The following is an 18,801-nucleotide window of genomic DNA, read 5'->3' as shown; positions in this document are numbered from 1 at the left end:
GCAGTACTGCAACTCAATTTACCCTAAAGAATATGGGGGAAGAGTGGCAGTTAAGACCAGCAGAAAATGGAGAAGAGAGTTGGCAATGGCAATTGCAGGGTTACAATTTCACCATGGGCTTCTGGTAGGAGTAGTCAGTCAAGGAAATGCTGGGGTAGGAATCTTAGCAACTCCCTGGTATGAAAACCCAGTGAAGCAGCAACTAGTCCAGCATGAGATCAGCATGGTTGTCACAGAGGAGGGGCCAGTAATAGTGGGGATGAGAGACGTTGAAGCAAACAAGATCGCCTGAGCTGACTTCTGGTGGGCAGAACTACACCACATGAAGTTCTTGATCCAGGCAATATATGATGTTCTCCCCAGCCCATCTAACCTGTATTGCTTGGATTTGCCCTCTCTACTAGAGAAGAGGAACCTTCAAGCACATTGCTCCCCAGTAGCTCTAGAGGATGGTTGGTACCACTGGTGGCATTACCAGGTGCTCCACAATATTGCAGAGACCATCTGTAGTGCCATTTCCAACTGCCGCAGAGATGAACTCTCAAAGCGTTACATCAGAGCTGGGTAGAAGCCAAGCACACAGCAAAGGCAGCTACTGGGTTTCTGAACAGTATAAAGGACTGGCACATGATGTACATGGGCAGAAAAACATTTCCCAACACATTTCTAAGACTAGGGATGGGACGTTCGATACTGACATTTTGAAGCTGTGTTGAGCTTCTGAAGTGCACGTCTTGAAACACTGGTCTGAAATGTGGTTCAAAATGCCCATGTCATGTGACCATGTCAAAGCAACTTTGGTGCACTCGTGATGGTGTGATACAGAGAGTATAGTTAAGCTAGATAGGTAGCTTCAGTAGTAGCATTGGCTCAATGGATTAAAGCTCTAGGTTTCTGCTTGACAGGCCAAGGGTTTCAGTCCCAGTATCATCAATATGCAGCGCCGTTTTGTAATTCTCCCTTATTGATCTTCAGTTTCCATCAACCTAATTAGCTTCATTCACTGAAACTTCAATCTGCCATATATAAAACATGTTCCACAATGAAAGCACATTAAAGTAGCCTACACTTCATAGGCTACATACACTCAAACCCAATAAATTTATCCCAATAAACATAGCAGTCTTTTGTCAATGGATTATCTTCCTCAATATCATTCACATGAAACTGAAATACCAAGCAACTGAAATTGCCTCACAAATGTTAATAAACACAACAGAAAAAAATATTTATTGAAACGCACTGTTAATTACAATCCCAGTTTGCTGTCTCTGACAAGTTGAAAGCTTGGTGTTTCTTTGCTTGTTATATGGTGATTTCTCCAAAATATGTGTTGATGTATGTACTGATGCATTGATCAAAATACGTATTGATAGCTTTGTATAATCCACCAGAATAAGTAGTTTAGAACTGGTCAATGCTTGCTTGAGTCATTGTTTCACAGAATAGCATAATCAAGATGTGACAACAGCAAAAGTGATAAAAGATGATAGCAAAAGAGATGGGTGTTGGATTATTTTGAAACCTCGAAACAATTGCAGCACAACTGCTTCAAATCTTTCAGTGTTTCACAAAGCCTCACTTTGCCCACTGCTAGCTAAGACCACCCTCCAAGCTGACATTTTTCCTGACATTGTCAATGGCAACAAAGACTATCATCATATGGCACGGTGGTGCAGAGGTTAGTGCTGTCATCTCACAGCAAGAAGGTTCTGGGTTTGAGTCCAGTGGCAGATGGGGGCCCTTCTGTGTGGAGTCTGCATGTTCTCCCTGTGTTTGTGTGGGTTTTCTCTGGGTGCTCTGGTTTCCCCCACAGTCCAAAAGACATGCAGTTAGGTTAATTGGCTACTCTAAATTGCCCATAGGTGTGAATATCTGAGCTGTGTTCAGACATGGGTAGCATGGCAGCTGCCAGCGGTACCTTTCTATGCCTTCAACTTGACCATTTTGAGCTGTGTCCTTCATTATTCAGCTGCAAGAAAGGATGATTAGCCACTCCAAACTAACTAAAATGCTTGAGTTTACCGTGCCATGGGAAGAATGCATGGATGAAGCTTTTGAGTGGAAGAGGAAGAAATACAAGGGCCATGTCTATGACTGCTCCAGAGAGGGCTGGAGGACAAGCTGCTTGGCTGTAGAGGTAGGGCACAGAGGGTTTGTATAGCATTACCTTGATTGAGCATATACTGTATTTGGTATCAAAGGAGAGCCATCTGCAATACCCCATTCCCACTCACACTGAAAACTGTATATTTTCCACTATTATGCTATAATGATGTTATGGGAAGCCATGATGATAGGAAGCCATGGCCTAATGGTTAGAGAAGCAGCTTTCAGACCAAAAGGTTGCCAGTTTGAGTCCCTGCACCTGCAGGAATGGCTGAAGTGCCCTTGAGCAAGGCACCTAACCCCCAACTGCTCCCCAGACTGCTCTGGGTATGTCGTACGTTGCTCTGGATAAGAGCATCTGCTAAATGCCTGTTATGTTATATGGGAGCAAAATGGCAAAGTTGAAAAGTTAATCTATCCCTGGTGCACTGGAGCCATCAGAATAATGTGCTGTGACTCGCAGTGATGTTGCTGTTGGTGACATAAATGTAGTGATGTGATGAAACTACTCATGCTGCATCAATTTAAAACAACCGGTGGCAAAATCAAAACAAGAAGGAAAGAAAACATTGGCAGATATGACTGAAAATTGGAATGATGCCGAAATCAAAGAACTACTGGAGGTTTGTACCTGTTAGGGTTTTGCTGGGATTCAAACCTGGTTCGCTGGTGTGATAATCCAGCAAACCCCCACTAGGCCACCAGGGGGATGACTCAAATGCAGAGGCGTGAGGCAGAAGTAGAAAAAGTATCAAAAGGTTTATTTACAATATTTACACTATTTACAATCCAAGGCAAAAACAAAAGTATAATCCAAACGCTCAGAAGATAACCAGGAAAAAAACAAAAGTTCAAAGAAACAAAGAGCCAAAAAACCAGAAAAGAAGAGGCAAAAATACAAACGCTCAGAGGATCCAAAATGGTAAACACAAAGTCCAAAAGAAAGCAAAGTACAAAAACCACAAAGACACAGGCAAGGCAATCGGAACAGAAGTAACTGGAGCTAAACATAACAGCACAAAGACTCCACGACAAGAGGACTGAACTCAGGGGTATAAATACACAAACTAATTAAGGACAGGGCGGGGCAGGAAACAGCCAATAAGACAAAAACAGAACACAGTGGTGACCTCTAGAGGCCCAAAACAAACATGACCAGAAAGGAAATAACAGTGGCCTCTAGAGGCCAAAACAGTCCCAGTCCTAACAGTACCAAAAATAAAATTGCTTATCAGATATCTGGTACTGTTCTTGATGCTATGGTGTTGCTAACTAGCTAATGTCTCAGCTTGGGCTTTTTACAACAATATGAACATGCCACCTTGTGATTTATACATCATATCCTGTCTTGCATATTTCACCTGTCTTGCAGAGGGTTGCGCTCCGTAGCATTCTGTGAGATACAGTCAGGTGGGAAGACACGATATCCATTACTTTTCCATTATGGAAGACTAAGTAGGAATGAAAATATATCCCATGTTGTTTTTACCTGATACAGTAACAGACTTCATATATGAAAGGGGCTTAAGGCAGCATCGGAGAGGTGGCAGAGAAAGGCTCAAGGTGGCTGTAGATCAAGAGAAAAGGTCCATGGGAGTCTGCTGCAAGGACACAAGCCCTTGATCAACCACTGTGTGGTTGCATGAGCCAACATTGTCTGATGTTGAAAGACCCAAAACACCCAGATTACATTATGATGCCATGCCCTAGTGAACAAATGAAATATTCTACTACAACAAGTATGCAGTGAAGCACATTTCATTTCCTGTATGTTTTGGAAGTACACCCCCAAATCAGAAAAGGTTTGGATGATATGTTAAAATTGAAATTAAAACTAAAAACAATGATTTGTAAATAATATTTGACCTGTATTGCACTCAAAACAATACAACAGCACATTATTTGATCCTTTACCTCACGAATTTGATTCTTTTTTCAAAATAAACACTTCAATTTTGATTCTTCCAACATATTTAAAAAAAAAGTTGAGATGGTAAAGCATTTACCACTTTATAATGTTGCCATTCCTTCTCACAACACTTAAAAGATGTTTAGGGATTGAAGACACCAAGTGATGAAGCATTTCAGGTGTTATTTTGTCCCATTCTTCCTGTAAACAGGTCTTAAGGTGTGCATTGTTGTCATATTTTTCATTTCAAAATTTGCCACACATTCTCTATTGGGGACAGAGGGGACAGGCACCCTCTTCTTCTGCTGCCATGCTTTTGTAATGTGTGTAGAATGTGGTTTTTCATTTTCTTGTTGTAAAATCCCTGGAAAAGATGTCGCCTTGAAGGCAGCATCTGCTGCTCCAAAATTTCAATGTACTTTTCTGCATTAATGCTGCCATCATAGAAGTGCAAGTTACCTTTGCCAAGGGCGCTGACACAACTCCATACCATGACAGACCCTGGCTTTTGGACTTGTTGCTGGTAACAGTTTGGACGATCCTTTTCATCTTTGATCCAGAGTGCACGGCGTCCGTTTTTTCCAAAAAAGACCTGGAATACTGCTTCATCTGACCACAATATAGGTTTCTACTGTATGATGGTCCATCCCAGACATAGGCGGTCTTTCCATTGGGCAAAGTCGGGCAATTGCCCTGAGCCTCGTCCAATCAGGGGCCTCGTCGTTGCGTTACGGTATTCCTGTTTTCCTGCATGCTATACATCATCATTTACTATGTAATAATTCATTGTGATTATACATATTTTCCACTCGACATGAACCACATTGCTACGAAAATAATAAAAGCAATAAAGCATGATTCACGTGTAATCCTACAGCTAGATTCACAAGCAAAACCACCAGTATGTGACGTGATGTCACGCACAGCTATCTGGCTTCGCTCTTTCTCAGAGCCGTAGTGTCTGAAGTAACTTAGGCAACGACGCGAGCGGGCTGAAGACATGCACCAGCACCATCTAGCTCTAGCTGCAGAGCCCTCGTAAAATTTTTTGTTAAAGTAAAATCAGAATGAAACGATTTCTAAGTGGCAGTGAGAAAAGGAAGAGGAAAAAGGATAGTGAACAGTTTGTTGAAAAGCTACCGAAATTAACAACCTTCTTCCACACAAGTTCTTCCACCGAAGAAGAACCCAGGGCCAGCACATCTAATGAGCTGGGTTTTGCCAACAGCAATGCTAGCTGCAGTGGTAGTCGTAGCGATATCGATATTATACCACCAGCATCACAAATTAACTCGTCTCGCAACAAGCATGAGCCAGAAGAAGAAGCAGGCAATCAATCCACTGATGACACGGCCACAGAATCGGTGAGTGAAGCTGAAAACATTAATGTGATTAGCAGAAGTGAAAGCCCCATAGTCACTATCAGTGAAGATCCAGCCTTATGGCCAGCAAAGTTAACAGACAGAGAATTGAAATAGTTAAAAAAGGTCCAGTGCAAATTAAGAAATTTGCTTTCCCACCCAATGCGGATAAACCACCCAGGAAATTTACCAAAGAAAACTATGCTATGACGATGAGAAACGGAGAGAAAATCAACAGAAAGTGGCTGCTTTATTCGGTCAGTGCAGACACAGTCTATTGTTTTGGTTGTCGCATCTTCGGGGAATCAAAGACAGCTCTTAGTTCCAGTGGGTTTCGCTCCTGGAAACACATTTCCAGCCACCACCACTCATGAGACTGATAGATGGGCACACCGACAGCAGCGCACATAGACAGACAGGCACACACACACACACTCTCTCCTCTACTGACACACACACACAGCTTTTATTCAGATATTCAGTGATCTTTATTGGGGGTTTTTCAATCATTTCCATGTGTTCACAATAAATATTGTTCGTCAGTACGTATGATTATTCATCTCATGATTATTACAGATGTATGGGTTGGGGTTGAGGGGGGGCCTCCAAATTGTCCTTTGCCCAGAGCCTCAGATTTCCTAAAACCGCCCCTGATCCCAGATGCCTCCAAGCCCAGAAAAGTTGATGGTGTTTCGGTGCTTCTGGACACAGTTAACATAAGGCTTCCTTTGCACAGTAAAGTTTTCAGTGGCGTTTCTGGATGTAACTCTGTATTGTAGCACTTGACAAAGGTTTGTCAAAGTAATCCTGAGCCCATGTGGTTATCAGCTATAGATGAATGACGGTACTTGATGCAGTGCCATCTGAGGGATCGGAGATCACAGGTGTTCAGCTTCAGCTTGTGCCCTTGTCCTTTATGCACCAAAATTCCTCCAGATTCCTTGAATTGTTTAATGATATATACACTGTTCAGGTTCAGCATGCTTACACGCTTAAATGGCCGTGGGCGCGTCACTGAGAAACCAGTGGCTAAAATAGTCAAAAGGATGCCACTCCACAATCAGCTCTGTATTATGCACTGTAGATGGTGAAATATTCAAAGCCCTTCATATCTTTCTTTGAGAAACATTGTTTTTAAACTTTTCAATATTTTTTTCATGCATTTGTTGACAAACTGGAGATCCTCAGCCCATCTTTGCTCCTCAAAGACTAGGCCTTTCCTGGATACTGATTTTGTACCAAATCATGTTTACAATCATCTGTTGACATCACCTGTTTCAAATCACATCATTATCTAATTGTTTTACCTCATTAATAGCCTTAAATTGCCCCTGCTCCAACTTTTTTTGGAATGTGCTACAGGCCTGAAATGCAGGAATGGATGTATATTAACAAATGAAATGAAGTTAACCAGACAAAACATGAAATATCTTGGGTTCATACCATCTGCAATGAAATACAAGTCAAAGTAATTTTAGAAATCACTGCATTTTCCATAGTGTTACAACAGTGTGGCTTTGTATTGAAAGAGTGTAGCTGCTAAACTGGCCTGCCAGTATTGTCTTTGTATTGTATTCAATTGAATATAGGTCAAAAGGGATTTGCAAATCCTTGCATTTTGCTTTTATTTAAATTTTACACAGCTTCTCAATTTTTTGGAATTGGGGTTGGATATTATACTTCATTATAATTTAAGAAATTATACCTCAATAAATGTATTTCTCAACATACTGAAGCATACTTAAACAAAAATGTATTTAATTGTCAAGTCAAATTAATTGTTTTATTTAAAAATACATTTGTTTCAGTACATCAAAGAGATACATTTAAATTACTTACTCAAAACATTGAAAGCATTTACAATATAGTCAAGTGTATTTTGGTTACAGTATAAGTAGCATTGTATCATATATATGTGATGTACAGTGGTGCTTGAAAGTTTGTGAACCCTTTAGAATTTTCTATATTTCTGCATAAATATGACCTTAAACATCATCAGATTTTCACACAAGTCCTAAAAGTAGATAAAAAGAGAACCCAGTTAAACAAATGAGACAAAAATATGATACTTGGTAATTTATCTATTAAGGAAAATCATCCAATATTACATATCTGTGAGTGGTAAAAGGATGTGAACCTCTAGGATTAGCAGTTAATTTGAAGATGAAATCAGAGTCAGGTGTTTTCAGTCAATGGGATGACAATCAGCTGTGAGTGGGCATCTTGTTTTATTTAAAGAACAGGGATCTATCAAAGCCTGATCTTCACAACACATGTTTGTGGAAGTGTATCATGGCATGAACAAAGGAGATTTCTGAGGACCTCAGAAAAAGCGTTGCTGATGCTCATCAGGCTGGAAAAGGTTACAAAACCATCTCTAAAGAGTTTGGACTCCACCAATCCACAGTCAGGCAGATTGTGTACAAATGGAGGAAATTCAAGACCATTGCTACCCTCCCCAGGAGTGGTCGACCAGCAAAGATCACTCCAAGAGCAAAGTGTGTAATAGTCGGCGAGGTCACAAAGGACCCCAGGGTAATTTCTAAGCAACTGAAGGCCTCTCTCACATTGGCTAATGTTAATGTTCATGAGTCCACCATCAGGAGAACACTGAACAACAATGGTGTGCATGGCAGGGTTGCAAGGAGAAAGCCACTGCTCTCCAAAAAGAGCATTGCTGCTCATTTGCAGTTTGCTAAAGATCACGTGGACAAGCCAGAAGGCTATTGGAAAAATGTTTTGAGGATGGATGAGACCAAAATAGAACATTTTGGTTTAAATGAGAAGGGTCATGTTTGGAGAAAGGAAAACACTGCATTCCAGCATAAGAGCCTTATCCCATCTGTGAAACATGGTGGTGGTAGGATCATTGTTTGGGCCTGTTTTGCTTCATCTGGGCCAGGACAGCTTGCCATCATTGATGGAACAATGAATTCTGAATTATACCAGCAAATTCTAAAGGAAAATGTCAGGACATCTGTCCATGAACTGAATCTCAAGAGAAGGTGGGTCATGCAGCAAGATAACGACCCTAAGCACACAAGTTGTTCTACCAAAGAATGGTTAAAGAAGAACAAAGTTAATGTTTTGGAATGGCCAAGTCAAAGTCCTGACCTTAATCCAATCGAAATGTTGTGGAAGGACCTGAAGCGAGCAGTTCATGTGAGGAAACCCACCAACATCCCAGAGTCGAAGCTGTTCTGTACAGAAGAATGGGCTAAAATTCCTCCAAATCGGTGTGCAGGACTGATCAACAGTTACCGGAAACATTTAGGCTACATCCACATGACAACGGCAACGAGATGTTATTTAAAAATATATCGCGTCCAAATGGGCAACAATCAGTAAAATATCAGGTCCATATGGCAATGCAACGCTTGCTGAAAACGATGCAATACACATGCCACACCTCTAGGGGCGCTGTAAGACAGTCCCTTCAGAGACACCAGAACAATAGAAGAGGTAAGGACACATGCGCATAAACTATTATGCGCGAGACTTCATATTAGCCACAAAGTCAGGAAAATCTGTTTGTAAAATTACATTATAATGACCAAATACAATGAAAAGTATTTTTCCAGTCTCACCTGTGAAAGGTAATCCCATGTGATCTCGTTTGGACAGCAAACCTGTTGGTACAGTTAAACGCAGCTAATCTTTATTCTCCGCTTTGACCTCTCCAAAATGGCGGCGAGGATGACGTATGATTCTACGCGGAAGGCGGCGTCTTTAATGGTCCGGAATAAATTGAATGATACACGTCGATGGATTAATTTGTTGTTTCTCACCTGTGAAAGGTAATCCCATATGATCTCATTTGGACGGTAAACCTGTTGGTACAGTTAAACGCAGCACATGAATCTTTATTCTCCGCTTTGACCTATCCAATATGGCGACGAGGATGACGTATGATTCTACGCGGAAGGCGGCGTCTTTAATGGTCCGGAGTAAATTGAATGATACACGTTGATGGATTAATTTCTTCTACGCCCTTTTTGAGGAATGTATTGTAGGACTTAAATCCACATCTGAAGAGGTGAGAGCGCTCCTTTTTTTTCCCCTATTTTTGCTGGCAGGATTGACTCTGCCCTAAGGGCAGAGTCTCTCTCGCTCTCACTTTGCACCATTACACAATAAATATTCACAGTGAAAATATTTTGTAAGCGCGTTTCATGAACCAAGTTATAGGATTTGTTGACAACTCGCATCGAGTTCGTTACACTTCTACCCGGCGTGAAGCACTCACAGTCATGTGGTTGTGACGTCATCGTAAACAAATCCGTTCTACTCATCCAGACGACTTCACAACGGCAACGTTGCCAGATCTTTCCACTCTGGAACCCCTTCTCAAAAAGATTGCGTTTTGGGCACCCAAAACGCCGGTGCCGTGTGGACGCCAGGCCTAAACGATAAGCAATTGTTTCGGAGTCACCTGAATCCGTTGCCGTGTGGACAGGGCCTTAGTTGCATTTATTGCTGCAGAAGGGGGTCACACCAGATACTGAAATCAAAGGTTCACATCCTTTTTTCCACTCACAGATATGTAATACTGGATCATTTTCCTCAATAAATAAACGACCAAGTATAATATTTTTGTCTCATTTGTTTAACTGGGTTCTCTTTATCTACTTTTAGGACTTGTGTGAAAATCTGATGATCTTTTAGGTCATATTTATGCAGAAATATAGAAAATTCTAAAGGGTTAACAAACTTTCAAGCATCACTGTATGTATCTGAACACCTAGTAGTTTATTTATTATGTACTTCAAGTGTAATAAAAACTGTGTCTACGATCAATCTACAGACTTAAATTTCACAAATTTCAACTTAATTTGTTTAAAAAAAACACTGAAAAGTACAGCTAAATGCATTTCAGATCTATTTACAAAGAGCTTAATTGCAATTTAAATACATTTAAGTTGCCATAAGTTGCTCCATAATAAATTAAAGAAAACATTCAGTATGTTTTGAAATATCATCTGTATAAAGTGTTAATACAAGAAGTATGTACTTTTCTTTGTAAAAGTACACTTTTCTTTTACTAGAGTAGAGCCTGGAATAAAGTGAGAGTGAGAATGCTAACAGCGTTCATATCAGACATCCTTTCTCTGTGTTAGTCATCATACAGTAGCTTATATCAGCCTTTATGCCACTTGTTGTATATATCATTTTTTTAAAACTTTCATATCCATGTCATACACGCTTGTGCTTTTGGGAACTTTAAGCTCACTTTAGAACGTATCAAGGTCACCTTTTCTACTTGGATCTGTATTGATTTTCTGTGTGTGGGTGTGTGTGTGTGTGTGAGTACGTGCAGCAGGTGGATAATTTTGAGGCTAGAAACACAGTGGCCTAATGAGGAATGTCAGGGGAAGAGTGAGACGGCAAAGAGCTTTGTATGGGGCTGACAGACTACTGGAATGATAAATATGTGATGTGAGAGTGCTGCTGATGCTGTCGCAATGATAATTGGAAACACATCCGCACACAGCTTCAGCCAGGTTCTGCACATAGTGTATCTACACACGCTCCAAATTTACACATATGTAACTGTACGTGCAAATACTGTATAATGTTTGCTTTGTTATACAAAATACACGTACAAATACTGTGCTCTATTACTTGCTTGCACACAGATTCACACACCATGGTTGCTTAAGTTTCACTCTAATAAGACAGGTGCACACGAAATGACTAAAGCTGAAGGTTATTTAACTAACTTTCCTACGGCTTGATCATATATCTGGGACTGAGCGCTAAGCTGCAGATGGATCAATACTCAGAGACGGTTCCACTTATCTCCACTTTCCATATGATTATCGTCTCAGTATTTGTCTGAGTAGCTACACTATAGGCTCACTTAACACCTTATGTACACAAATTACCTATTGTCCGAAAGGTTGCTTTAATGACCTTTTTGTTTGAATTGGAAGGAAAATGAATTGCCTCTTCCCCATTTATTACTGAAAGTGACTGGTAATTGTTGGTACTGCATTGTTCAATGCATTAGAAGCATTTTATTGGCAGTATGTTACAATGTTTGCAGGTGGTACAGTCTGGTAGCTTCAGGCATTTGGCATTAAAAAAAAAAAAGATCCTGTTCAGAAACAAAAGCTGATCCAGTCTGAGGGTCTGTCTACGGGTTTGTGAGAGAGGAGCAGATGTATTCTGCTCTCAAACATCTCTGCGCTAATGGTTCTGAAGTGTCTGCATCACCTGTGGACGTGGCTCTTTCTCTTTATCCCATTGACTAAGTAACAGCAATCCACACTCATATGCAACCACTTCAACACAAAGACCCTCATCGGGCTAATGACTGAATTGTGTGCTAGTTAGTACAGGTACGCAGGAGCGTGAAATAATCAAAAAGCTTTGTCTGGAAATACAATTAGTAATAGTGTTATTACAAAGACCTAATAAATCCTTGACATTAATTAAAGCAACCATTGAGCAAATTTTTACATTTTTTATCATGTGTTATTGTGTGTGTGTGTGTTCACTGAATGCTAACTAGAACAATTTGTAGCAGGCCATATTACTGTATCCAGTTTATTATGACAAAATAATGTCTATTTTGCATTGTGCATAACTACAGCCTAATTATCTAATCTCATCTCATTATGTCTAGCCGCTTTATCCTTCTACAGGGTCACAGGCAAGCTGGAGCCTATCCCAGCTGACTACGGGCGAAAGGCGGGGTACACCCTGGACAAGTCGCCAGGTCATCACAGGGCTGACACATAGACACAGACAACCATTCACACCTACAGTCAATTTAGAGTCACCAGTTAACCTAACCTGCATGTCTTTGGACTGTGGGGGAAACTGGAGCACCCGGAGGAAACCCACGCGGACACGGGGAGAACATGCAAACTCCACACAGAAAGGCCCTCGCCGGCCACAGGGCTTGAACCCGGACCTTCTTGCTGTGAGGCGACAGCGCTAACCACTACACCACCGTGCCGCCCACCTAATTATATTAATTTTACACAATTTCTTTTCTGAGTGATATATGTCTTTTTGTGGATGGTTTTAACAGAGCTGTATCTGTTGTAGAAGCTCTACTTGTTGTTTACAAATGTTTCAGAAATGGGCTGTGAACTTTTTTTTCACAACATGTCTTGTGGTGCATGCTACTATTTTAACAATGAACCCTTACATCCTGTTATGCTTTCTTCCTTTTGAATAATGACTGTGTGATCATATACAAGGAAAGATTGCAACCAGCATCACAAACATAATTAAACATTTACAGTGAATGAAAATTTAAGATGCGTGGTCACCAGGGCTTTGAACCGGTTCAAGGAACGAAAACGAAAACCGGGAACTTTTTCTATTTTCACATGGAACAGAAACGAAACCAGAAACTTTATTATTTTTTATGTTCCGGAACAGAAACGCTTATTAAAAATAATGGTAACCGGTTAATACCGGTTTTTATTTCGTTCCTCAAAGTTTCCGTAGCCTACAAATAAAAAAGCCATTCTTCTCCTGCGCAAGTTTCTATGACCCGCTGGGGTTCACTTCCTGTGTGACGTTCGCTGACTGAATGGAGAGAGCGGGAGGGTGGACTACTATCACGTCTCCATTACTCAGTGTCTGAGCAAAGAAGAGCCTGAACGATGCAACCTCCCTATTGGCTGTTTGTAAAAATGTATCAGTTGTTGCCCTTCCCACGGGAATCATCGCGGGCTCGAGAGACGAGACCTGACGAGTTAGTTCGTTGGTAGCAGAACAAAATGCCTGGACACAAATCGGGTTTTCAGAAAAGGAAAGAAAATAAACGGAGGGTTGAAAATACAAAAAAGGAGGCAGAAAATGCAAAACAAGTTTTAAGGTAGGACAAATGGTTACTTTTTAAGGCAGCCCGCCGTGCTGCAGGCTTTCAGTTGTGTCATTGAATGGTTACTTTTCTGAGGCAGCCCGCCGTGGCTGCCTGCAGGCTTATTTATTATAGCCCATTTAGTTAAAATAGTTGATATAAAATGTTTATAGTTATAGTTATGTGATGGTTGTCCTGATTTAGACTGGTGGGGTTTTTTTTTGGGGGGGGGTGGGGGGGGGGGGGGTGTTGCGCGATGTTGCACCCGGGTCCAGATTAGGGCAGAACCGGCCCTGGCTACATTTCAGGTGTAGTTTGTTTTATGAATGTATGTACTTGCATAGATGTGTACTTGGTCTTCCAATATGGCGCCTAACAAAATCTCGCGGCGCGGTGACGTCATGCGGTATCCCTCTATAGGGCCTGACTAGCCTTTGGTAACACACTAAACGAATTATCTTTCATTTTTGGCACTTTTTCTGTTTGTGTAGATGGGAAGACATACTGAGAATCCAAATCGCCAACATTTGAAATAATAATTGTTTTGAATTATTTCTTGTCTTATTTAATGAAGGTTGTAATAGAATTAGCCTACATTTGGCTTAAGCTGGATGAGACAGAGACATAACTTTATAGCCATTTGTTAAACTGCTGACAGGGAAGGTAATTAACCGTTCCGGGAACGAAATTTTTTTTGTTCTAACCGGTTCGGGAACGTCTATTTAATGGTGGAACCCAAAACCGGAAACGTTAAAATTCCGTTTCTGTTCGGAACGAACCAATAGGAAAAAAATTCTGGTTCAAAGCCCTGGTGGTCACTGTTTATAAGAAAAGAGGTCATCACATATAGAATGTCTAAAATATCTCATGTTTTCCCAGCAGTTGTCAATGTAAAAAAAAAAACTAAGCAGGAAAAATAATTCCTATGAATGTTTATAAATTAATAAATGCATTGTTTTGTCAGCTCAGGCATTAATGGTGTGGTTTTCTGCTCTACTGGACTTTAGAGCAATCAAACCTAATTGGGAAAACCGTGACAGAGCCAGAAGTTATTGTTAGGGTACCTTTGTGAATTGAGACATAAATAACATGTTTATTTGTAATACTATTACTTGCGTAAATTGCTATTCAACATATCAACCCAATTACATTCATTTGCACCCACTTGGAAACGCATGTCAGTGGTGAGATTTATTCTTCATGCATATATTTAAAGCTAAAGAAATATTACCTTTCATGTAAGATATTTCATTTCGCCTTGAAAAGATTTTTGCCGTTAGGACTGCACAGTTAATTACATATTAAGTTGCAGTTAATTAATCACACAGCTTGGCAATTAAATTATATCTTCCATAGTATATCTGCTGAATTATAATAAAGCATTTCCAAATATATTTCCAAATACAGCTTATCGAACACACAGGAATCACAGTAATCTGTAATTAAATAGTCACAAAGCATGCTTAATTACAGAGCATATTAACTGTATATTAATATAATCAATTGGCAGTAAATCATATATTATCACAAGACCAATTTGCAACAATCATATAGTCCAAATGCTGAAGCAAATTAAGGTGTGTCATTTTGAGTCCATAGAGAAACGTTTAAAAGTCTATTTCATTACTAAGTTCTCAATCCAGCAAGAACATGTAGCCGATTTTCAAAATTGTAAATGATGGAAATGTCCTTTAGAGGTGCAGGGGGTGGAATTGATCCAACAGCCCTTGAACAGGTGAAATTTATCTGCCCTTCACTGGGTTCAACTCTTTCTCTCCTTACGATCGATTCAAATTCCACCTAATCACAATCTCCAGAGAAACCACAGGTACAGACACTTAAGACGACCAGCCAAGCCATGAGAATAGGGTTCAAGGGAAAAACAAGTGATTTTTTTTTATTTTGCAGTGTTTCATTGGTTTATTAGGATCACAGGTACATTTTTCACATGACAAACATTTTTATCTAAGTGACTTACAATTCACACATATAGCTGAGCAGTTGATTATGGATTATGGGCCTTACTCATATTCCTCGCAGTGAGAGTTGAGTGTAAATTCTTCAAGCTCAGAATTCTAATCCACATCTCCTGCTCAACGACTTGAAGATAATATTTCAGAATTAAGCCTTTACCAAGCAATTTCATATCCATAACACCTAAAGACTTGATTCATTTGCTAATGCTAACATGCCATCTATTCCCCTGTAACCTTTGGTTGTGAAATGTATACATTTTAACTTATTGATTAATGAAACATCATACATTTAAAGATATAAATTTACTTGTAATATTGTGGAACATCCATGAGGCAAGTTAGTTCCTGTTATCATGTACATTACAGCAGCTGTAAACATACCGTAGCTGTCAATGTGTGAGCTTGGTTATTTCCCTAATTAACATTAGCATTACCTACAGCTGTAAATGCATTAGTTAAGTTTTAATATATGCTTATTTGTGGACCATATCGTAAATTGTTATTAGGTCCTGTGACAATCTATCAAGGTCTGAAATAAAATCTAGTAGTCTGTAGTGTGACATGAGCAAAAATGAATCTCACAAGCACTGATAATGGTTGGATTGATTGTCCAATGTGTAATGGAGGTAAAAGCTTTGTTAGAAAGAACATTCAGAAGACAAATCATGCCATTCTGCACAGACAGCGAGACAGAGAGAGACAGACAGAGAGACAGAGGCTCACTCAGCTCGACCCTTGAGGACATTTAAGGCTTAAGGTCTGACAGTCCTCCATCATTACCGCTTTTTCAGTGTTGTTTTGCTTTCTCCCTTACGGAAAACACACAAAAGCATGGCTCTGTGTCTTCGGGAACTCTCTGAGGAGTCATTTGAGTGTTGTAGGTTAGAGGGCCAATGCACAATGATTACACAGACAAGCCAAGGGCAAAGTCACAACACAGAAGAAACTCTTATTCTACTGGTGAGACAAACTCCATTTACAAAATATTCTATAATAACTCATATTTTACAAATAATTTGTAACGGAATTGCAAAATAATGCAGTCACAGATGAGACGGTGCTTATAAGAGACAGGCATGATTAATGAAAAATGAAGTGTTCAATCTGCATTTTATTTATTAATCTATTAGAATAAGGTAAATTACATAGCTGCATGCAGGACACAAATATCAGCGTGACTTTATGATTGATCTGCATTTAAGAGATTAGATGTTTCTACAGATTCATCCATCCATTATCCGTAACTGCTTATCTTGTACAGGGTCGCAGGCAAGCTGGAGCCTATCCCAGCTGACTATGGGCGAGAGGCGGAGTATACCCTGGACAAGTCGCCAGATCATCACAGGGCTGACACATAGAGGCTGTCCACACGGCAACGGATTCAGGTGAATCTGATAAAATTGTTTATCGTTTCGGCCTGGCGTCCACACGGCACCGGCGTTTTGGGTGCCCCAAAACAAGAACGGGTTCCAGAGTGGAAAAATCTGGCAACGGCGCCGTTGCGAAGTCGTCTGGATGAGTAGAACGGATTTGTTTACGATGACGTCACAACCACATGACTAGAACAAGCAGCACTCTCACTGTTTTGTATGAACCACTGCATTGCATTCACTTTTGTATACAGCTTTTCTTTTAAATAAACAAGTAACAACCATTTCTTGAATTTCTTTTTTTTATTGGATAAGACTGCTTTTCAGAATGTTCACACACAATATAAAAAGTTATATAAATTATATAAAAATGCTTTTCAAAATGTTCACACACAATAAGAAAATTAAGTTATATAAAACTATGCACACTAATAAAACTAATTTGTACACACAGAAGGCACGATTTCCTTGCGTAGTCGCAGCCATCTTCTTCTTGTTGTTGTGTGCTTGTTCCTGTGAGTGCTTCACGCCGGGTAGAAGAAGGGGTTTATTCGCATGCGTCCTACTTCTTCTATTGTTCTGGTGTCTCCGATGGGACCGTCTTACAGCGCATGTAGAGGTGTGGCATGTGTATTGCATCGTTTTCAGCAAGCGTTGCATTGCCATATGTACCTGATATTTTACTGATCCGTTGCCCATGTGGGCGCGATATTTTTTTAAATAAAATCTCGTTGCCGGTGTCGTGTGGATGTAGCCATAGAGACAAACAACCATTCACACCCACATTCACACCTACAGTCAATTCAGAGCCACCATTTAGCCTAACCTGCATGTCTTTGAACCATGGGGGAAACTGGAGCACCCAGAGGAAACCCACGCAGACATGGGGAAAACATGCAAACTCCACACAGAAAGGCCCCTGTCAGCCACTGGGCTCAAACCCAGAACCTTCTTGCTGTAAGGCGACAGCAAATAAAAAAATTTTAAAAAAGCAAATACTTAAGAGCCCTTGATTGGATAATTACTGCAGTGATTAATGTGTTTCAGTTGGCAACAATTCTTTTAATCCTAACTGATGCAGTGAGAAGCTTCTCATTTCTTTAACAGCCATGTCGGAAGATGTATCTGTTAGGGTTTTGCTAGGATTCAAACCTGGTTCGTTGGTGTGATGATCCAGCAAACCCCCACTAGGCCACCAGGGGAATGACTCAAATGCAGAGGCGTGAGGCGGAAGTAGAAAAAGTAACAAAAGGTTTATTTATACTATGTACACTATATACAATCCAGGGCAAAACAAAAAAACAAAAACAAAGAGTATAATTCAAAAAGAAAAAGGCAAAAATGCAAAAGCTCAGAAGATCCACAAAACACAGTACAAAGGAAACTGGAGATAAACATAACAGCACAAAGACTCCGTGACAAGAGGACTGAACTCAGGGGTATAAATACACAAACTAATTAAGGACACAGGTGAAGATAATTAGGACTAACAGGCAATTAACAAAAAAAAAACACAAAACACAGGAACAGTGGCGGCCTCTAGAGGCCAAAATAAATATGACACGAAAAGGAAATAACAGCGGCCTCTAGAGGCCAAAACAGTCCAAGTCCTAACAGGACCCCCCCCTCTAGGAGCGTCTCCTGACGTTCCCAGGGCGATCCAGATGGGCCGAATGGAAGTCCCGACACAGTTCTTTATCCAGGACATCCCGAGCAGGAACCCAGCAGCGCTCCTCAGGACCATAGCCCTCCCAGTCCACCAGATATTGCAACCCGCCGCGGACCCGGCGGGAGTCAAGCAGGCGATGCACAGTGAACACAGTCTGCCCCTGGAAGATGCGGGGGGGTGGGGGGTTCCTAGGGGCAGGGGCATACGTAGACGTCAGTACAGGCCGCAACAGGGAAACATGGAAAGTGGGGTTGATCCTCAGAGTCCGGGGCAACTGGAGCCGGTAGGAGACAGGGTTCACCCTGCGCACCACCTTGAAGGGGCCAATGTAGCGAGGAGCAAGCTTGCGGTTCTCCACCCGCAGCGGAAGGTCCTTAGTGGACAGCCAAACCCGCTGCCCAGGGCGGAAAGTGTGTGCAGGTCTTCTGTGGCGGTTGGCCTGAGTCTGGTTGGTTCTGGAGGTCTGTATGAGAGTCTTCCTGACCTTGCTCCAGGTCTTGCGACACCGTCTCACATATTGGTTGACCGAGGGCACCCCCGCGTCCTCCTCCTGGTCCGGGAACAGAGGTGGCTGGAACCCGAATT

The sequence above is a fragment of the Neoarius graeffei genome, chromosome 25 (assembly GCF_027579695.1).
Source record: "Neoarius graeffei isolate fNeoGra1 chromosome 25, fNeoGra1.pri, whole genome shotgun sequence".
Taxonomy (NCBI): domain Eukaryota; kingdom Metazoa; phylum Chordata; class Actinopteri; order Siluriformes; family Ariidae; genus Neoarius; species Neoarius graeffei.
The sequence above is the reverse complement of the archived record's forward strand: the minus strand, read 5'-3'. Positions refer to the sequence as shown.